The following is a 22,129-nucleotide window of genomic DNA, read 5'->3' as shown; positions in this document are numbered from 1 at the left end:
ATTCCATCTGCAACCTTGATTCCCTTTTGCTGTAGAATCTAACATATTCATAGGTTCCAGGAATTAGGACACAGACATCTCTGAAGGGACATTATTCTGCTGGCCACAACTAGGCTCTTTGGTTCCTGTTTTACAGACAAGGAAACTGAGATACATCGAGGGGAAAGAACTCACCCAAATTCACACAGGTCCTAACTGGCGGAGCTTGGATATAAACAGAGAGAGTCTGGTTCCAGAGTCCATGCTTTGAACCCAGCAGATGTGAGATCACTTAGTGCTCAACACTAAATTTCCTCTGAGACCTTGATCTTGCCAATGAGCATATGTTTTTAGGAACATTGAATCCTGCGGTTGTCAGGGGATTTCTGCACACAAATGTTAGCCAGTGAATTCACCGTTCTTTCCGATGGTATGTTAGTGTTTCCCTCCTAAAAGGTGATAACAGTGGGCTTGCCCTTGGTTCAGTCTGTTTCTTCTTAGACCCAGTCAGTTACCCACTGAATTAACCCCACGCTGGATCCTAACCTTTTTTGGTACCATGTACCCTTTTGGCATCTGGCAGAGTCTATGACCTCCTTCTGAGAACAATATCCTTTTTTTTTTTTGAGAAGGTGTGTTTATTAATGGATGATTACATTAGCTTTCTGGGCAACAAACCTAACTATGTCTACTGATATTGATCTTCTATTCAACTCAAACTGAATAACATAACTTGTTCTCAATATAACTTATTTTTTAAAGCATTATTGTATGCCCTTATTTTATTTAAACTGAGATCTTCTTGGTGTCAGACCTTTATCTCAACCTATAGGTAAATATGTTTACAATTATAAATCTGCTAGTAAACATATTCTCTAACTTCTTCTACTTAGTAATCTTCATATTAGACAACTATAGCTTAAGTATCATCATACTAATTACATTCAAATTTTCCCTATTGCCTTAAAGATTCCCTTTGGCAGTTTGTTTGTTTAAATTCACATATTTCCTTTTTTATATATATAAATCTTTCTAACTCCAAAACAATAACCATTAGCACTTTTTGTTTTTGGTCCATTCAGTTTTGGGAAAAGGCTATTTAGGCTATGAAATATTCTATACTAGATTTGATTGATTGTTCTTTGTAATATTGTTTAAATTATATGCAAAAAATAAAGTGCATAGAATTACAAAGGAAACCAATTGTACTAAAATATGGCTATCAAAATACAAAAAAACCAAATATGTGTCATAGTAACATGTGAATCTTTACTAATGCATCAAATAACAAGATTTAGTGGTAAGTCTAATAACTATGTAATTCCAATTAGTGATGCACACGTACAATATAATGAGATGTCTGCTATGATTGTAATGAGATGTGAAAATATCGTGATTTATATTGGTGACAAAAATCACAGATATTGCAAATACTACTGTGGTTTGTTGCCTCCATTTATAATAGAAGGAAATGCTAAATTTTAGTTAGCAATCAGAGAAAATGAGGCAGGTTTATGGACCCTCTGAATTCTATCCACAAACCTCAAGTTGGGATCACTGGCCTAGTACCCCGTTGGTTTGCGCTGCTTATTTAGTCTTTCTCTCTCTCTCTTTTTTTTTTTTTTTTGGAGACAAAGTCTCACTCTGTCACCCAGGCTGAAGTGCAGTGGCACGATCAGAGCTGGCTGCAACCTCCGCTTCCTGGGCTCGAGCAATTCTCCCGCCTCAGCCCATTAAGTAGCAGGGACGACAGGCATGAGTCGCCATGCCCAACTAATTTTTGTAAATTTGTAGAGATGGGGTTTCACCATGTTGCCCAGGCTAGTCTCAAACTCCTGAGCTCAAGCAGTCCACCCGCCTCAGCCTCTCAAAGTGCTAGGATTCCAGGTGTGAGCCACTGCACCAGGCCTGTTTAGTGGTTCCCTTAATTTGATAGACTCTAGCAGGTATCTGTTGAGACCTCACTGTGGGCAAGGCATGTGCTAGGGACTTGGGAGAGAGCACTGAACACACAGAGCTGGCTTTCAAGGAACAGATAGATTTCTTTTAAGCTTTTCCCACCTTCCTTCTGGGGGGAGAGTGTCTTCACCCTTCAGTGTAATTGCAAGCTCCTTGAACGCTGGGAGTGGTTCTAAGTCCCTTCTCTTGTCAGGCCTCAGATGCTAGGCACTGAAGGAACAGGAGGTTCAAAGATCAATGTTCACACAAACGATTTTCAGTCGTTCATGGAAAAAAACATTTTCTTATTTAACAATTAAACATTTATGTTAACGAAGATAAGAAAATATATAGAACTCAGCTGGGTGTGATGGCTCACACCTGTAATCCCAGCACTTTGGGAGGGCGAGGTGGGAGGATTGCTTGAGCCCAGGAGTTCCAGACCAGCCTGGGCAACATAGCGAGACCCTATCTCTTAAAAAAAATAAGAGAAAACATATAGAACTAGCCATCTTAATACATAATATGGGTTATTATTGCCTAGGATGAGGACTTTTCTTCTTTTTATAATTGTGCTGAAAAGGACATGACATTGTACTCACCATCTTCACCATTTTATAATGTACAGTTCAGTATATTCACGTTGTGCAATAGATCTGCAGAAGTATTTCATCTTACAAAACGGAAACTCTAGACCCATTAAACACTAAATACCTCCAGCCCTTGGCAACCACGATTCTACTTTCTGTTTCTAGGAGTTTGACTACTTTAGATACCTCACTGGAGTGGAATTGTTCGGTATTTGTCCTTTTGTGACTGGCTTATCGCATACAGTTCTCAAGGTTTGTCTATGGTGCAGCATGCCACAGGATTTCTCTCTCTTTCTCTCTCTTTTTTTTTTTTAAAGACAGGGTCTCGTGCTGTCACCCAGGCTGGAGTGCAGTGGCATCATCTCGGTTCACTGCAACTTCTGCTCCCTTGGCTCAAGTGATACTCCCCCTCAGCCTCCTGAGTAGCTGGTACTATAGGTACACACCACCATGCCTGGCTTTGTTTTTGTTTGGCATTTGGCTGTTTGTTTGTACATTGAGATACAAGATCTCTGAAGCTTTTGTAGCTATAAATGTTTCTAAATGATGCAACACATGGTCTCGCCATGTTGCTGGTCTCAAACTCCTGAGCTCCAGCAATCGGCCTGCCTCAGCCTCCCAAAGTGCTGGGATTACAGGCGTGAGCCACTGCGCCTGGCCAAATATCCCTCTTTTTAAAGGCTGAATAACATTCCATTGTACGTAGATATCAGATTTTCGTTATTCTTTCATTTGCCAACGGGCATTTGCGTTGCTTTCACCTCTTGATTATTGTGAATAACACTGCAATGAACATGGATGAGCAAATATTTCTTTGAAATCTCACTTTCAAATTTTTGGGGTATATACCCAGAAATGGACTTTCTGGATCATATGATACTTCTATTTTTAACTTTTTGAGGAGTTTCCATACCGTTTTCTGTAGCAGCTGCACCATTTTCATTCCCACCAACTGTGCACAAAAGTTCCAATTCTTCATGTCCTCGCCAACACTTGTTATTTTCTGTTCTTTTTAATTGTGGCCATCATAATGGGTGTGAGGTGATATGAGATGAGGATATTTAAAGATAATATTAAGTAAATAATAGCAGAGGTGTTACATAGAAATGGCAAAAATGAAGATGTACTAATGCATGAAGTTTGGAAACCTTTTTTTTTTTTTTTTTTGACAGAGTTTCTGTTACTCAGGCTGGAGTGCAGTGGCACGATCTTGGCTCACTGCAACCTCCACCTCCCAGGTTCAAGTGATTCTCCAGCCTCCCAAATAGCTAGGATTACAGACACCTGCCACCATATCCAGCTAATTTTTGCATTTTTAGTAGAGATGGGGTTTCACCATGTTTGTCAGGCTGGTCTTGAACTCCTGACCTCAAGTGATCTGCCCACCTCGAGCTCCCAAAGTGCTGGGATTACAGGCATGAGCCACTGTGCCCGGCCGGGAGCCCAGTCTTGATCGTTGTCAGCTAGTAGCTGGCCTGGTACTACTGCTAGGCTGTGGTATTCCCTACTTAAGCAATTTCACAGGATGGTCACACTGGAAGATGTCATGCTGACCGTGATGAAACAAGACAAAAACAAGACAGTCTGTAATGAATCCTATCTGAGCATGAAAGTGTGAGCAGTGGGCAAACCACAAAAAAATGGGCAAACGCATCCTCTTCTTCTGACTGACACATGCCGCTTCTGCTGCTTTTCCAATGACAGCTTTAGCCCCACTCTATTCCTCCTGCCTCCTACATAAAAATTAGGATGATGCCAAGCCATAGAATTAACACTGCTTTCTGCCCGCTAACCAGAAGCCCCCCAACACACTCTTACTGGGACACAGCTCCCGCTGCCCATGGTGTGTTGTCTCCCTTGTTGCAACAGGTTACTAAACCCATTTCTGTTCAACTACTGGTGTATTTCCGGTGGCTTCTGGCTGATGAGCATGACAGGAATAATAATAATAGATGGCTATAGGATTAAATGAGTTCATGCATGCAACATGCTTAGAATGATGTCTGGCTCCAAGTAAGGCTTATTCAAATGTTAGATATTATTATTGTTATTATTTGGAACAAGGTCTTGCTGTGTTGCCCAGGCTGGAGTGCAGTGGTGCGATCATGGCTCACTGCAGCCTCAACCTCCTGGGGTCAAGCAATCCTCCCACTTTAGCCTCCTGAGTAGGTGGGACTACAGGTGTGAGGCACCATTACCGGCCTATTATTATTAATAATATTATTATCTTTGTCTGTCATAGTGATGGGCACCACATCTTGCCATGAAAAGACCCCATACTTGCTGGGCACATTGGCTCATGCCTGTAATCCCAGCATGTTCAGAGGCCTAGGCGGGAGTATTACTTGAGCCCAGGAAGTTGAGACCAATCTGGGCAACACAGTGAGATCTACTCTGCAAAAATTAAAAAATTAGCCAGCTGCAGTGGTGCAAATGTGTGGTCCCAGCTACTGGGGAGGCTGAGGCGGGAAGATTGCTTGAGACCAGGAGATTGAGGTTTCAGTGAGCTGTAATTGTGCCGCTACACTCCAGTCTGTGTGACAGAGTGAGACCCTGCCTCAAAAAATTGAAAGACACACCCCACATTTGTGGGGACACCAAATTTGTGGATTTGGGATAGTGTACTCATCATCTATTGTTGTGTAAAAAATTACCCCAAATGTAGTAGCTGAAAACAATAAATACCTATTATCTCACAGCCTCTATGGGTCAGGAACGCAGGAGCAGCTTAGCTGGGTGGTTCTGACTCAGGATCTCTCATGAGGTTGCAGTCAGGCTGTTGGCTAGAGCTGCTGTCACACTGGGACTCAACTAGAAGAGACTCTGCTCCCAAGTTCATTCACATGGGGGCTGTTCCTCCCCATGTGAACCTCGCCATTGACGGCCTGAATGTCTCTGCAGCATGGCAGCTGGTTTCCGAGAGAGAGAGAGAGAGAGAGGAGAGCGAGAGAGCAAGCACAACCCTATTCTATTCATGATACAGACTAGCCCTGGTCTGTGCATGGTGGGGGATGCCACACAAGGGGATGAACACCTGACGGCAAGAATAATTGGGACCATCTTGCAGGTTGGCTGCCATAGAGGGCCTCCTTGTTCCTCCAAGTGCCCTCCAACTTTTCCCTCTTGGCTTCAACTTTTTTTTTTTTTTGAGACAGAGTCTCACTCTGTCACACAGGCTGGAGTGCAGTGGTGTGATCTCCGCTCACTCCAACTTCCACCTCCCGAGGTCAAGGGATTCTCCTGCCTCAGCCTCCCGAGTAGCTGAAACTACAGGCGCCTGCCACCGTGCTTGGCTAATTTTTTGTATTTTTAATAGAGACGGGGTTTCATCGTGTTAGCCAGAATGGTCTCGATCTCCTGAACTTGTGATCCACCCACCTCAGCCTCCCAAAGTTTTGGGATTACAGGCATGAGCCACCATGCCCGGCCAGGCTTCTACTTTAATTTAGACCAAGAAGACATCTCCATTCTCTCTAAGTGGAGCTTGAGAGACAAACAAGAAATGAGTGTGAGTATAGCTGGGGTGGGATGGGGCCTACAGGTATTGGAGAAGCAGAAATCTCATCCTGTCTGGTGACATTTGTCAAGGCCTCTGCAGGGACAGGCTCCTGGGAGACTCTGCAGTCAGCTGCACTTCCAGAGGGAGAAAAGGCATACGCTTTTTCTCTCTCTCTCTCCTTTTCTTTCCTCTCTCCCTCCTCCCTGCAGCAAGAGTCTTGAATCCCTTTGACTGACAGTGTCAGATTGTCTTATCAAAACACGGGTCCGAGACTACACTGTGATTGGCTGTGCGGAACCATTGTGGGGCTGGAGAATTCTTCTCCGAGGGAAATGATTATAAGGCATTTTAAGAACAGCAAGCTGAATGCTACTCACAGCTGGCAGTTCTTGTTTTTGACAAGTAATAATTGCCTCAGGTGCAACGGAAAGTAGGGGTGGGGGGGCTCTGCGAGTTTATTTTGAGAGGAGGCTCAGAGATAGGGGTTGAGCTCTGGACAAGGAGGGGTGAGTGGGAGCAACTTGGCTCAGGGGGTCTTAGACTGACTCGATCTGAGGCTGAGGGAGCATCTGGGGTGGCCCTGAGTGACAGTATGTTTCCTTCTGTGCCCCTGGGAACACCTTATGCCATCCGAGTGGGGAGACAGGGGGTGACTTGTGATTGTAGGAAGGCCCAGATGTTCTGAGCAAACTGACTCAAAGCAGCATCTGTCCTGCATGGAGGCCCGGCCTTGTGAGGGTGATGCGTGAGTGGCTATTGTGCTTAGAGAGCCCTGGAACCACTGTACGCCTTGCTAGACACTTGCTACTCAAAGTGTGGTGCCTGGGCCGGCAGCACCAGCACCGCCTGGGAGCTCGTAAGAAAAGCAGAAGTTCAGGCCCCCCTCAGGGACCTACAGAATCCAAATCTGCATTTTGATTTTTGTTTTCGTCTTTTGTTTTGAATTTTTTTTTGAGGCAGGGTTTCACTCTGTCATCCAGGCAATTCAGGGGTGCAATCATGGCTCACTGCAACTTTGAACTCCTGGGCTCAAGCAATCCTCCCACGTCAGCCTCCCAAGCTGACATGCCCAGCTAATTTTTTTTTTTTGAGACCAAGTTTCGTTCTTGTTGGCCAGGCTGGAGTGCAATGGCATGATCTCAGCTCAGTGCAACCTCTGCCTCCCCGGTTCAGCGATTCTCCTGCCTCAGCCTCCAGAGTAGCTGGGATTACAGGCCTGTGCCACTGTGCCCGGCTAATTGTTGTAATTTTAGTAGAGACAGGGTTTCACCATGTTGGCCAGGCTGGTCTCGAGCTCCTGACCTCATGTGATCCACCCGCCTCTGCCTCCCAAAGTGCTGGGATTACAGGCATGAGCCACTGTACCCATTACATTTTTTTTTTTTTAAGCTTCAAAAAAGCAAATGGGCACTGCCATGAAAAGGAGAAGCTGGAATGAATGCCAGGCAGTCAAAAAGCCAACTGTTTTTGATGATTGGAGTGCTGGTTACAGAGGGAGCTCATTTTCTTTTTTAAAAATATATTTAAAAATTTTTTATAAGGCCAAGGTGGGCAGATCACTTGAGGTCAGGAGTTCGAGACCAGTCTGGACAACATGGTGAAACCCCGTCGCTACCAAAAATACAAAAATTAGCCAGGTGTGATGGCGGGTGCCTATAATCCCAGTTACTCGGGAGGCTGAGGCAGAAGAATCGCTGGAACCCAGGAAGCAGAGGTTGCAGTTAGCTGAGGTCGTACCACTGCACTCCAGCCTGGGCAACAGAGTGAGACTCTGTCTCAAAAAAAAAAAAAAAAAAATTATAGATTTAGGGGGTACAAGTGAAGATTTCTTACATGCCTATTCTGGGATTTTCGAGTAAACATCACCCGAATAGTGAACATTGTACCCAATAGGTAATTTTTCACTTCTCATTCCCCTCCCACTCTCCTGCCTTTTGGAGTCTCCAATGTCTATTATTCCGCTCTATATGTCCATGTGTACTCTTTATTTGGGGCTCATTTTCTTTTCTTTTTAAATAATCTTCATTTAAAAAAAGTTAATGTGTGCATTATCGGAAACTGAAAAACACAAGAAGCAAAGAACAAAGTCATCTACAATCACAAGCAGTGGAACTCATCTTTTTTTTTTTTTTTTTTTGAGATGGAGTCTCACTCTGTTGCCCAGGCTGGAGTGCAGTGGCATGATCTTGGCTCACTGCAACCTCTGCCTCCCCGGTTCATGCCATTCTCCTGGCTCAGCCTCCTGAGTAGCTGGGATTACAAGTGCCCACCACTATGCACAACTAATTTTTGTATTTTTAGTAGAGACCAGGTTTCACCATGTTGGTCAGGGTGGTCTCAAACTCCTGACCTCAAGTGATCTGCCTGCCTCGGCCTCCCAAAGTGCCAGATTACAGGCGTGAGCCACCGTGCCTGGCCCAGAACACATTCCCTTTATGTGATTTTGTGTCAATGTGGAGAGATATTCAATAAGGACATGGAGTCTATCAGACTTTGCATTGCTCCCTTTTCCTGTATACTAGTTTGATGCTTGCTCTATGCAGATGTCTTGGCTCATGAAGGCCCATGTACATTCCGGAAGACTGTCATGGAGCCAGGGACAAAGTCCTGTGGCTGAGAGGGTGAAGGACTCTGTCCCAGTCTGGAACTAATCACCTCAGAGTAACACGATGGGGTAGTCCATGGACTTTCATGTCAGACCAAGCTGGGTGTAAAGCCAGGAGCTGCCACTCAGCAGCTGTGTGACCTCAGGCAAGATGCTGCGCGCCCCCCTTCCCCCAGAGAATGGCCTCTGCCTGGCCTGAGTTGTTGAGCACAGGAGCTCATGGATTAAGATGTGTAACATGCTCAGCATGGGGCTTGGCACATTACAGTCAGTGCTGAATAAAGGCTAGCCATTAATATTATGTCGATAAATTGTTTGATTTTATATGATTTAAAGATAAGCTTTGAGGTGATGCCAGGGGAGAGTGTTAAATTTGATAATTTCAGGAGTTTGAGGAAGGCACTCCTAGAAGAGATTGGTGATGAAAAGAGCAAGATCTACAGAGCCCTTATGAGGTTTCTTTTTCTTTCTTTCTTTTTTCTTTTTTTTAAATTGAGATGGAGTCTCACTCTGTCGCCCAGGCTGGAGTGCAGTGGCGTGATCTCGGCTCACTGGAAACTTTGCCACCCAGGTTCAAGCGATTCTCATGCCTCGGCCTCCCAAGTAGCTGGGACTACAGGCACAAGCCAACACGCCGGCTAACTTTTTTGTATTTTTAGTAGAGACGGGGTTTCACCATGTTGGCCAGGCTAGTCTCGAGCTCCTGACTTCATGTGATCCACCCGCCTCAGCCTCCTAAAGTGCTGGGATTACAGGCGCGAGCCACCGCGCCCCACCTCCTTGTGAGGTTTCTATGTGGTTCTTCACTGAGTTCCAGGACACTCTTCCCTGGCCAGCAGTAAATCAGGAAGACAGCAGTCCTTAGAGCTGAGGTGGTAACACAGGATGTTTGCAAAAGGGTTGAATATTTCAGGAGAAAATAGCTAATCTTGTCTTTAAAAAAATCAGCCAATTTACCAACAAACCATGTGACCTCAGATAAATATTGTTTCCTATCCAGCTCAATTTCCTCATCTCTAAAATGAGAGAGTGTATCCTTTATTCCCTCCATGCCAGGAACTAACTGAGAAGTAGAGCTAGCTATTTGATAATCATCAAACTAAGAGTTTTCTTCTGGTGCACCTGCATTGGAGAACACCCATATAAAACTATGGTAACTGTGATGTGCCATGAAGAAAATGTTCTGTGACAACCAGAGCAGATCTGAGTGAGACAGGGAGCTCAAGATATAACATTTAAGCTCTGAGCTGAAGGAGTAGCTGGAGGTGAGTGCACTCAGCATATGCAAAGATCCTGTGGCAGGCTGGAGGAACTGAAAGAAAGTCAGTGTGGCTGGAGGGAGAGCAGGTGTAAACCCTCCTACATCAAACCTTGTGAGCCCTGTGAAAGATTGCACATGTTGTCCAAAGATTGAAGGGTTTTAAGCAGGATCTTAACATCAGCATATTAGCAGGAGCTCACTCTGGCGGCAGGATGGAGACGGGATGGGTCTCTCCTTTTTGGAAAGGATCACATTGTAACCCTTCTCTTGCCAAATTCTCTTTCCCTCGTATGGGCTGCTTTTGTTTGTGAGATGAAGAGCAAGAAGAGAATAGTGGTAGATGAGGGCGGCTAGCAGCTCTACCAGAATGGCAGAGCATTTGAGAGCTGAATGGAGAATGGGTGCAATTAAAAGAAAAAAGATCGAAAGACCTGGCTTGATTTCTCTTGCCAGGAATGATTGTACTACACATTCCTGCTTTAACACCGATTTTGTGTGAAAGGTATATTAGTCCCTAGGCTGAGTTCACCACCCAGGGGTGGTACAAGAATGTGAGAAGCAAATACCCTCTCCAGGAGATAAAATTCTAGTGGACTTTTTATGTTATGTCTCAGGTCCCTTGACATGAATTGGCTTTGTCCAGCTGTCAGACGAAAACCCAATGCAACCATTAATTTGTGGTGGCCTTGGATGACGGGTGAAAGTATTAGTGTGTAGCTTAAAACCTCAACAGCATGTCCTTCCTCCTCCAAAGTGGTAATTAAACACGGTCAGATGTGACTCTTGCCAGGCTGTTTAGTTGTGCTGGGGAAGGTTTCTGAATTAGAGATGATGATTGTAAAATGTTTGTGGGTTGAATGTCCTCTCTTGGGTATAGAGAAAAGATATAGAGAGAGTAGAATTGTGTTCTAGTTATGAGTCATTCATCCAACAAATATTTATTGAGCATTGTCCCGGATACTATTGGTTTCCCACCTGGATCCCACTTAGGAGTCTGAGGCAGCTGCCAGGGAATTGTGCTCAGCTGATGGTGCTGAGGAATGCCTGGGAGGTTACACTTTGCACCCTCCCCAAGGGCAGCCCCCTGCCAATGGAGAGGCCATATGTAAAGTTGGCCCCTTTGATACAGGCTGGTAACTATGTGATGGCTTCCTGCCTCAGAGCTCCTTGTGGAGTTGGTCTGAGAATAGGCTGCTGCTGAATCTATATCCTTTCCTTTTCTATCTCACTTCCCTCACTCCCTTTCTCCTGAGGGTGTCAGAAGTGTTCAAACAAGAGTGACTCATCTTAAATATGGGCTGGGTGACATGAAGCTGAGATTTGCTGGGCTGCATTCCCAGGAAGTTAGGTGTCCTTTGTCACAGGAAGAGGTTGGAGGTCAGTAGGACAATATACAAGTCATAAAGACCCTACTGATGGCCGGGCACCACGGCTTCCACCTGTAATCCCAGCACTTTGGGAGGCTGAGGTGGGTGGATCACCCGAGGTCAGGAGTTCAAGACCAGCTAGTTCAAGACTAGCATGACCAACACGGCGAAACCCCGTCTCTACTAAAAATACAAAAATTAGCTGGGCCTGGTGGCAGGCGCCTGTAATCCCAGCTCTTTGGGAGGCTGAGGCAAGAGAATCACTTGAACGAGGGAGGCGGAGGTTGCAGTGAGCAGAGATCATGCCACTGCACTCCAGCCCGGGCGACAGAGTGAGACTCTGTCTCAAAAATAAATAAATAAATAAAAGACCCTGCTGATAAAACAGGATTCAATAAAGAAGCCAGCCAAAACCCACCAAAACCAAGATGGTGACGAAATTGACCTCTTGTTATCCTTGCTGCTCATTATATGCTAATTATAATGTATTAGCATGCTAAAAGACACTCCCACTAGTGTCATGACAGTTTACAAATGCCATGGCAATGTCCAGAAATTACCCTATATGTTCTAAGAGGAAGAAGAACCCTCAGTTCCAGGAATTCCTGGCCCCTTTCCTAGAAAACTCACGAATAATCCATCCCTGGTTTAGCATATGATTAAGAAATAACCATAAAAATAGCCAACTAGCAGCCCTTGGGGCTGCTCTGCCCATGGAATAGCCATTCTTTTATTCCTTTTCTTTTTAAATAAACTTGCTTTTCCTTTATTCTGTGGACTCGCCCTGAATTCATTCTTGCGTGAGATCCAAGAATGCTCTCTTGGGGTCTAGATTGGGACCCCTTTCCGGTAACAAGAGCACTCCCTCAATAAAGCAGGGCATAAGTCCCTGTTTCACACTTTGCTCCTGGGGAACCTACCTAAGACCTGCTGTGTGTTGGGCATTGCGTCTATGCCTTGGAGATAGAGTGTTAAACCCTTCAAGCAAAGTCTCTGCCCCAAGGCAGCTCAGTGCCTTCTAAGGGGTCTGATTTTCCATACCCTAGTCTTGTAATTTGTTTTTCTTTTTTCTTTTTCTGAGACGGAGTCTTGCTCTGTCACCCAGGCTGGAGTGCAGTGGTGCGATCTCAACTCACTGCAACCTCCGCCTCCTGGTTTCAAGCGATTTTCCTGCCTCAGCCTCCCGAGTAGCTGGGACTACAGGTGCATGCCACCACCCCCGGCTAATTTTTTGTATTTTTTTTAGTAGAGACGGGGTTTCACTGTGTTAGCCAGGATGGTCTCGATCTCCTGACCTTGTGATCCACCCACCTCGGCCTCCCAAAGTGCTGGGATTACAAGTATGAGCCACCATGCCTGGCCCCTAGTCTTGTAATTTTGAGAAGTCACTGGAGCTATGCCAGCCTCAAATTTCTTATCAATTGAATGGTGGTAAAAGTGCTTGTCTTTACTTTTTTCCTTCTATTTTTTAGTCTTGCACTGTCACTCAGGCTGGAGTGCACTGGCATGATTCCACCTTACTGCAGCCTTGAACTCCTAGGCTCAAGTGATCCTCTGACCTCAGCCTCCCGAGTAGCTGGGACTATAGGTACACACTACCATACCTGGCTGACTTAAGAAAAAAAATTTTTTTTAGACCCAAGGTTTTACTGTTTTGCTCAGGCTGATCTCGAACTCTGGCCTCAATGGATCCTCCTGCCTCGGCCTCTTGAAGTGTTGGGATTACAAACGTGAGCCAGGGCACCCAACCAATGGTTTCCTTTTCTGAAAAGACCAAGCAACAGCAGCAGCAGGATGGTTTAAGCCTTCTTAAGCATCTGTCAGCTGCCCTTCCCCATCACGGCTTCCAGATGACAGCCTTGTCTTCTATTTCTAGCTAGGTTGCTGCTGCTATACATGGAAATTCTGGATCCTCCACTTTAGGACCATGAATTGATAGAAAATTGGCTCTCATGCTGCTACCTAGATGTTTGTTGAATGAATGAATGATAATATGATTAACAACAGTGGTATCATTCAAGCAGCCCAGATACTGGAATAAGCACTTTATTGCTTCTTTTTTTAAATTAAAAAAAAAAATTTATAGAGAAGGAAATGGAGGCATTGAAATACCAAGACATACTGAATATGAGAGCAATTCAACAACTATGTAAAGCACGTATACAGATGTGAAATGTTAGAAGACAGGACTTTGGATGGAAGGATTAATTTGCAGCACTGACGTTTCCTAAGAAAATGGCCGGAAGAAATTTCTTTTGGAATGTTCTTTGTTTTTTCTTTTTTGTTGTTTGTTGTTGTTTTTTTTTTTGAGACAGAATTTCACTCTTGTCGCCCAGGCTAGAGTGCAATGGTGCGATCTCAGCTCACTGCAACCTCCGCCTCCCGGGTTCAAGTGATTCCCCTGTTTTAGCCCTCCTAGTAGCTGGGATTACGGGCACCCACCACCACGTCCAGCTAATTTTTTGTGTTTTCAGTAGAGACAGAGGTTTCACCACGTTGGCCAGGCTGGTCTCGAACTCCTGACCTCAGGTGATCCGCCTGCCTCAGCCTCCCAAAGTGCTGGGATTACAGGCATAAGCCACCATGCTGAGCCTGGAATGTTTTTCTATAACTTGTTCCTTTGTTCAGTTCACATGGGGACAACCCTTTTAACCCATTGTTCAAGGTCATGGAGATTGTTTTTGAAACTTGAAACCAAACACTTACAGATGGCTCCCCCAAAGGGTAGAGAAAAGGAAACAAGAAACAAGAAAATCACAACCACCTGCTATTATAAAAGGAGCCCGCATGATGAAGTTTTTAGAATTGTGGATCTGTACTTCTGCTACTGCTTAGGTTTTAGTGAAGGCAAAATAATGCCAATAGCTAATTTGTTTGGTCATTAAGCTTTGATAGAACTTCAGTCTAAGGGACATACAATTATATTAATTTACATGCTCCAGAGTCCCTGATTTTCTGATCTGTGGATTATTTATCGCTGTTTCAGGATAGCAGTAGTTTACTTTGGTTTCATGATTTTTTTAATGTTGGTTCTGAAATCCAAGAGACTTGGTAGGATTCTTTGTTTTTGTCTTTCCTTAATATTATTATCATCTTTTTTTTTTCTTTTTTTTCATTTGAGACAGTGTCCCGCTCTGTTGCCCAGGCTGGAGTGCAAGTGGCATAATCATAGCTCATTGCTATGACCTCATAGCTCATTGACCTCCTAGGCTCAAGCGATCCTCCCACTTCAGCCTCCCAAGTAGCTGGGACTAGAGGTGCATGCCACCATGCCTTGCTAATTTTTAAATTTTTTTGTAGACCTGGAGGTCTCCCTATGTTGCCCATGTTGGTCTCGAACTTTTGTGCTCAAGAGATCCTCCTGCCTTGGCCTCCCAAAGTATTGGATAGGCGAGAGCCAACATGCCTGGCCTGTTATCATTTTTTAATTTTATTTTTCTTGGCTCTGTCATTTACTGTGTGAATTTGGGCAACTTACTCACTTTATAAAATTTTTTCTTCCCTCCCCTCCCCTCCCCCCCTCCCCTTCCCTTCCCTTCCCTTTGTGCCTGCCTGCCTACCTTTGTCTCTCTCTTTCTTTTTAATAGAGATGGGATCTCACTTTGCTGTCCAGGCTTACCTCGAACTCCTGGACTCAAGTGATTCTCCTTCCTCAGCTTCCCAAATAGCTGGGACTACAGGTGCATGCCAACATGTCTGGTTAATGTATTTGTTTTTGATTACGGCATAACAAAGCACCCAAAAACTTAGTAGCTTAAAACAACACACAGTTTCTAGGGGTCAGGCATCCAGGTACAGCTTAACTGGGACCTCTACTCAGAGGCTCTCACAGGCTGCAATCACGGTGCCCACAAGGCAGCAGTTATCTCAAGATTCAACTTGGGGAGGCTTTACTTCCAGGCTCATGTGGTCATTGGCAGAATTCAGTTCCTTGAGAGTTGGGCTGAGGGCCTCCTTTCATAGCTGGCTGCTGGCCAGAAGCTGCCCTCAGTTTCCTGCTAGATGGTTCTTCCTGACAACAGGGAAGCTTGTTTCATCAAAGGAAGCTTGTGAGAAGATATCTCTATCTACGTCTTTATCTATAGCTATCTATATATCTATATCTATATAGAGAAAGAAGACAGAACTCACGGATTTGTTTTTTTTTTAAATGGTTATGGACAGAATTGCAGCCCTCTCCCCATCTCCCAAATCCACATGTTGAAGTTCTCACTCCCAAAGTGACTGTATTTGGAGATAGGGCCCTTTCAGAGATACTTAAAATAAACCAGGTTATCAGGGTGGTTTATAAGGTTTATAAGGTCCTAATCTGATAGGACCTGTGTCCTTACAAGAGGAAGAAACATGATAGGAAAGACCATGTGAGAACACAGTGAGAAGGTGGCCGTCTGCAAGGCAGAAAGAGAGCCCTCACCAGAAACCAACCCTACTGTCCTACCTTGATCTTGGACTTCCACCCTCCAGAACTGTGAGAAAAGAAGTGCCTGTTGTTTAATCTCCCAGTCTGTGGTATTTTGTTTTGGCAGCCTGAGCTGCCTAATATGATAACTGGATCTTGGAAGTGACATCTCACCACTTTTGCCAGTTCTATTCCTTAGAAGCAAGTCACCAGGTTCAGCCCACACTCCAGGGAGGGGGTTCCACAAGGACATAAATACGAGAATGAGAGGGTTGGAAGCCACTTAGAGGCTGCCTATCACAGGCACTGCTGTCTCTTCCCAAGATGGCTAAAATATAATAATATTTAACATTTATCTAGCATTTGCATTTAGTATATACTAAACATGGACGACTCATTAATTCTCTCAACAAATGTGTGTGTGGTATCTCACTTTGCTGTCCAGGCTTACCTCGAACTCCTGGACTCAAGTGATTCTCCTACCTCAGCCTCCTAAGTAGCTAGGACTACAGGCATGTGCCACCACTCCCAGCTACCAGCTACTTTTTTCTTTTCTTTTTTTTTTTTTTGAGACGGAGTTTTGCTTTGTTGCCCAGGCTGGAGTGCAGTGGCGTGATCTCTGCTCACTGCAACCTCTGCCTCCTGGGTTCAAGCTATTCTCCTGCCTCAGCCTCCTGAGTAGCTGGGGCTACAGGCATGTGCCACTATGCCTGGCTAATTTTTTGTATTTTTAGTAGAGATGGGTTTCACCATGTTAGCCAGGATGGTAACCATCTCCTGACCTCGTGATCCACCTGCCTCGGCCTCCCAGCTAACTTTTTTTGTAGAGACAGGGTCTTGCTATGTTGCTCAGGCTGGTCTCAAATTCTGGGGCTCGGGAGATCCTCCTGCCTTGGCTTCCCAAAGTGCTGGGATTACAGGCATGAGGCACCACACCCAGCCTCTAGAACAGTTTTACTTCCCTTCCTCAATGCTCATTCCCTCTTATTCCTCCACTCTCAGCTTCATTTCACCCCTTTAGTGAAGCCTTTAATTCCTTTCTTACCTAAAGAGGTCCGCCTGTTGTTCTCTACCCTAACACAGTGTAAATTTTCTTCATTGCACTTACCACAATGTATAATTAGACATTTCTTTGCTTATTTGTTGCTTTTCTCTCTCCCTAGAGTGTAGAGTCTCAAGGACAGGAATTGCATCTGTGTTATTTGCCAAAGCGTCTCCAGCATACAACACAGTTCATGGAACCCAGTGCGTGCCCAGCAACGATCAGTTGAATGACTAGAGTAGTGATTCTCAACCCTGGCTGCACAGGAGAGTCACTTGGGGGTGCTTTAAGAAACAATGATCCTTGATTTTCACCCCCCTGAGATGCTGAGTCAGTCCCATGCAACTAGATTGAGGACAAGAGGATAAGGGAAACCATTTCCTTTTCAATCTGTGAAGGTTTGTTACATTTATGGAAAACTTGAACTTCACCACAGTCTTACAGGAAGCATGAAATTGAGCGTTGAGTTTTTTTCTCAGCTGTCCAATGGTTATGGGCCTACAATTGTATAGCTCAGAGTGACAGAGAAGAACTTTGGGGTTGGGAAAGAATTGGAGCAACCTCAAGCAGGAACGAGGTGTGGCACCTTGGGTGCATCTCACTGGGTTCCGTCCATTCTATGGTGTTGGGGTCACTCTGCTGTAGAGAAAGATGCAGACATGGCCATCTCTACTTTCCTTATGTGTGTATGTGTGGAGGGGAGGTTTAGTGGACGTCTCTGGTTACTGGAATTCTATTTGCATTGCGTTGCCCTCTAGGACCAAGGACTTTGGTTTTCAAGCTCTTTGGTCAAGGGAGAGAGAGCAGTCTTGAGTCTATCAGAACAGGCCCCTGACAAGTAGAAGTGAACAGTATTGATGCCCTCCAGCCAAAGACCTCCAGGAACACACCTGTATTCAACACGTTGTGTTTCATGTTCATTGCAGCAAGGGAGGACGCACACATGGGGAACCATGGAAGGTGTTGGAAAGGACTCATTATAGGATTTGGACTTTGGTTGTGTAATTTTGGGGAGAGTCCAAGGAAGCTGGGATGTGCACTGGCGTGGGTGCAGCCTGAAAGAGAGGCAATTTTACCATTGACCATCTCAATAAATTTTATCTATAAGGAAGGGAGGGAAAGCAGACTAGAGCGAGGCTAAAACTATGATTGGTGAAGAACACTAGTCACTCGCATTCACCAGGAGAGGGTCATGTTTGGTATTTTGTGGCTTGAACAATGTTCCTGTTTTGTCTGTGTTCACATGTGATTACGGAGTCTTCTTTCTGTCCGGATTCATCATGACTACAGAGTGGCTTTGTCTAACATTGATGTTCTGTGAAATTGTTTATGTTTAGGAAAACAGCAAGATTGACCTGTCAGTGCCAGGCCAGTTCCCAGCTGTCAGAGGCTGCTTTCCTCTTTATCACTAGCTTTGGATTTGCTCCTTCCAGTACTTTCCTCATGTAAAGTAAGGTAGTCCAGTGTGTTCACACAATTGAGAGCATTTATTACATTAGCCTCCTATTTTTTGCAGGGATAATCACAGCACCATGGTGTGGTAAGTGGCAGTAGAGTGGTGGTTAAGAACAAGTGCCCTTGAGGTCGGGCGTGGTGGCTCACGCCTGTAAACCCAGCACTTTGGGAAGCCGAGGCAGGAGTATTGCTTGAGTCTGAGAGTTCTAGACCAGCCTGGGCAACAGAGCAAGACCCTGTCTCTTAAAAATAAGAACAAGTGCTCTTTATTCAGAAAATCTTTTTAGTTGTGTGACTTTGAGGAAGTTTATTTGACCCCGCCCAGCCTCGACTCCCTCATCTGTAAAATGGGGGTAATAATAGTGCCTAACTTACAGGGCGATTATGATGCACCAATGAAATAATGCATGAGGCTGGGCACGGTGGCTCACGCCTGTAATCCCAGCACTTTGGGAGGCCGAGGCAGGCAGATCACAAGGGCGGGAGTTTGAGAACAGCCTGAGCAACATGGTGAAATCCCATCTCTACTAAAAATAAAAAAATTAGCCAAGTGTGGTGGTGCATGCCTGTAATCCCAGCTACTCAGGAGGCTGAGGCAGGAGAATCACTTGAACCTGGGAGGCAGAGGTTGCAGTGAGCCGAGACTGCGCCACTGCACTCCAGCCTGAGTGACAGAGCAAGACTCTGTCTCAAAAAAAAAAAAAAAAAAAGGCATGAAAAAACTTTTAGCCTGGCATCTGGCCTCCAGTTAGTATATACTATTGACTACCAGTGATTCAATAGAACTGTATGTTTCTCTGCTTAAATTATCAGCGTTTGCCTTCATACCTGTGATGAAAAAAACAGTGGACCATAAGACCTTGGGACCTTGGTTCCCTGAACCCAGCCAGGACAATTGTATTGTTTCTCCTGGAATTTTGAAATTGGACACCAATGTTTGTCATTCAGGGTTGTATATGTAGACTGGGAAGTGATGTCAAGCCTCCTTGAGTGAACATTTTCTGATCTGTTGACTTAGAAACTTGAGGCTAAAAAAATGTTATAGGAAACCATATTTGTTTGAATGTTTGTTGGAGAGAAAAGCAGAAAAGCAGAGAAAGGTGATCTTTTTTAATTCTTAATTTTTTATTATTTAAAAATTTTTTTATTTTAGGTTTGAGGATACATGTGAAAGTTTGTTACATAAAGATGTGTCACAGAGGTTTGTTGTACATATCATTACATCACCCAGGTATTAAACTCAGTCCCCAATAGTTATCTTTTCTGCTCCTCTTCCTCCTCCCACCCTCCCTGCTCAAGTAGACTCCAGTGTCTGTTATTTCCTTCTTTCTGTTCATAAGTTCTTATCATTTTGCTCCCAATTACACGTGAGAACACGTGGTGTTTGGTTTTCTGTTCCTGCGTTAGTTTGCTAAGGGTAATAGCCTTCAGCTCCATCCATGTTCCCATAAAAGCCATGATCTTGCTCTTTTTTATGGCTGCATAATATTCCATGGTGTATATGTGCCACATTTTCTTTATCCAGCCTGTCATTGATGGGCATTTAGGTTGATTCCATGTCTTTGCTATTGTGAACAGTGCTGCAATGAACATTCATGTGCATGTGTCTTTATGGTAGAATGCTTTATATTCCTCTGGGTATACACCCAGTAATGGGATTGCTAGTTGATGGTAGTTCTTCTTTTAGCTCAGAAAGGCAATCTTCAAAGAGAGGAGATAAAGTGGGGGGGGGGGGGTGAGAGAGAGAAGGAGTGAAGAAAGGAGAAAAGAAGAGAGACGAGAGAGGAAGGGAAGGTTCTATGGAGCTCTAAGTGTTCTATCTGGTCTGCCCTGAGTTAGTAGAGGAATAAGAATAAAGAAAAAAAATGTTAATAGTCCTCTATGGCCCATCACACACACGGGTGAATCAAATGCGCAAAGCAAGAGTAGAATTTTACACCACCGTGCCGTAAACCACCATGCTGTAAACCTGGGTTGTTTTGACTACTGTTGAGCATCTCCTCTTTCTTTCTCTCTTTCTCTCTTTTCTCTCTTTCTCTCTCTCTCTGTTTTCTTTTCTTTTGAGACAGAGTTTCACTCTTGTTGCCCAGGCTGGAGTGCAGTGGCACAAACTGGGCTTACTGCAACCTCTGCATCCCAGGTTCAAGCGACTCTCCTGCCTTAGCCTCCCAAGTAGCTAGGACTACAGGTGTGTGCCACCACATCCAGCTAATTTTGTATTTTTAGTAGAGATAGGGTTTTGCCATGTTGGTCAGGCTGGTCTCGAACTCCTGACCTCAGGTGATCCGCCCGCCTTGTCCTCCAAAAGTGCTGGGATTACAGGCATGAGCCACTGTGCTTAGCAAGCATCTCCCCTTTCTTAGGGAGTTTCTACCCTTTCCACTTTCTTTTTTTAAAATTTTATTATTATACTTTAGGTTTTAGGGTACGTGTGCACAATGTGCAGGTTTGTTACATATGTATCCATGTGCCATGTTGGTTTGCTGCACCCATTAACTCGTCATTTAGCATTAGGTATATCTCCTAATGCTGTCCCTCTCCCCTCCCCCCCACCCCACAACAGTCCCCGGAGTGTGATGTTCCCCTTCCTGTGTCCATGAGTTCTCATTGTTCATTTCCCACCTATGAGTGAGAACATGCGGTGTTTGGTTTTTTGTCCTTGCGATAGTTTACTGAAAATGATGTTTTCCAGTTTCATCCATGTACCTACAAAGAACATGAACTCGTCAATTTTTTATGGCTGCATAGTATTCCATGGTGTATATGTGCCACATTTTCTTAATCCAGTCTATCGTTGTTGGACATTTGGGTTGGTTCCAACTCTTTGCTATTGTGAATAGTGCCGCAATAAACATATGTGTGCATGTGTCTTTATAGCAGCATGATTTATAGTCCTTTGGGTATATATCCAGTAATGGGATGGCTGGGTCAAATGGTATTTCTAGTTCTAGATCCCTGAGGAATCGCCACACCGACTTCCACAATGGTTGAACTAGTTTACAGTCCCACCAACAGTGTAAAAGTGTTCCTATTTCTCCATATCCTCTCCAGCACCTGTTGTTTCCTGACTTTTTAATGATGGCCATTCTAACTGGTGTGAGATGGTATCTCATTGTGGTTTTGATTTGCATTTCTCTGATGGCCAGTGATGATGAGCATTTTTTCATGTATTTTTTGGCTGCATAAATGTCTTCTTTCTTTCTTTTTTTTTTTTTTTTTTTTGAGATGGAGTCTCACTCTTGTTGCCCAGGCTGGAGTGCAATGGCCCAATCTTGGCTCACTGCAACCTCTGCCTCCCAGGTTCAAGCGATTCTCCTGCCTCAACCTCCTGAATAGCAAGGATTACAGGCATGTGCCACCACGCCCAGCTAATTTTGTAGTTTTAGTAGAGATGGGGTTTCACCATGTTGGTCAGGCTGGTCTCGAACTCCTGACCTCAGATAATCCACCCACCTCAGCCTCCCAAAGTGCTGGGATTACAGGCGTGAGCCACTGCACCCGGCCTCACTTTCTTTTACCCACGTCAGTCCTGAGAATTTCCATTCCCAGCATCCCGCCTTCTCCCTCACTCCCACAGCAGGACCGGGGAAGTGATGAGGCCAGAGTTCCCCAATATCCTGGCCATGTGGATTGGTCCAGCTGTGGTCACATAGCCTTAGCTAAGCCTACTCAGAATTTTTTTTGTTCTTTAATACAGAGCTGTGAGAGATGGGGTCTTGGCTTTTAAATAATGGGGCTGAAAGAATTGAGTCAGAGACTGCCAGGGGCTGTCTCCTATACCATGAGGAGAAATCTTGTCTATAGGGAGAATGAGCCAAAAGATGGAAAGTCACTGAGAGGGAGAGGGAGAGGGACATTGAAGGGGGGAAGAGAAAGAGAGAGACATAATATAATGCTGAGCTTTAGATCAGCTCTATGCAGACTTAGAAAAGCCAATAACTTCCCAGTTTTGCTTGGACTGATTTGAGTTTTTTTTTGCTACTTGTAGCCAAGT

This window comes from Symphalangus syndactylus, chromosome 18 (assembly GCF_028878055.3).
Source record: "Symphalangus syndactylus isolate Jambi chromosome 18, NHGRI_mSymSyn1-v2.1_pri, whole genome shotgun sequence".
Classification (NCBI taxonomy): domain Eukaryota; kingdom Metazoa; phylum Chordata; class Mammalia; order Primates; family Hylobatidae; genus Symphalangus; species Symphalangus syndactylus.
Note: the sequence above shows the minus strand (reverse complement) of the source record.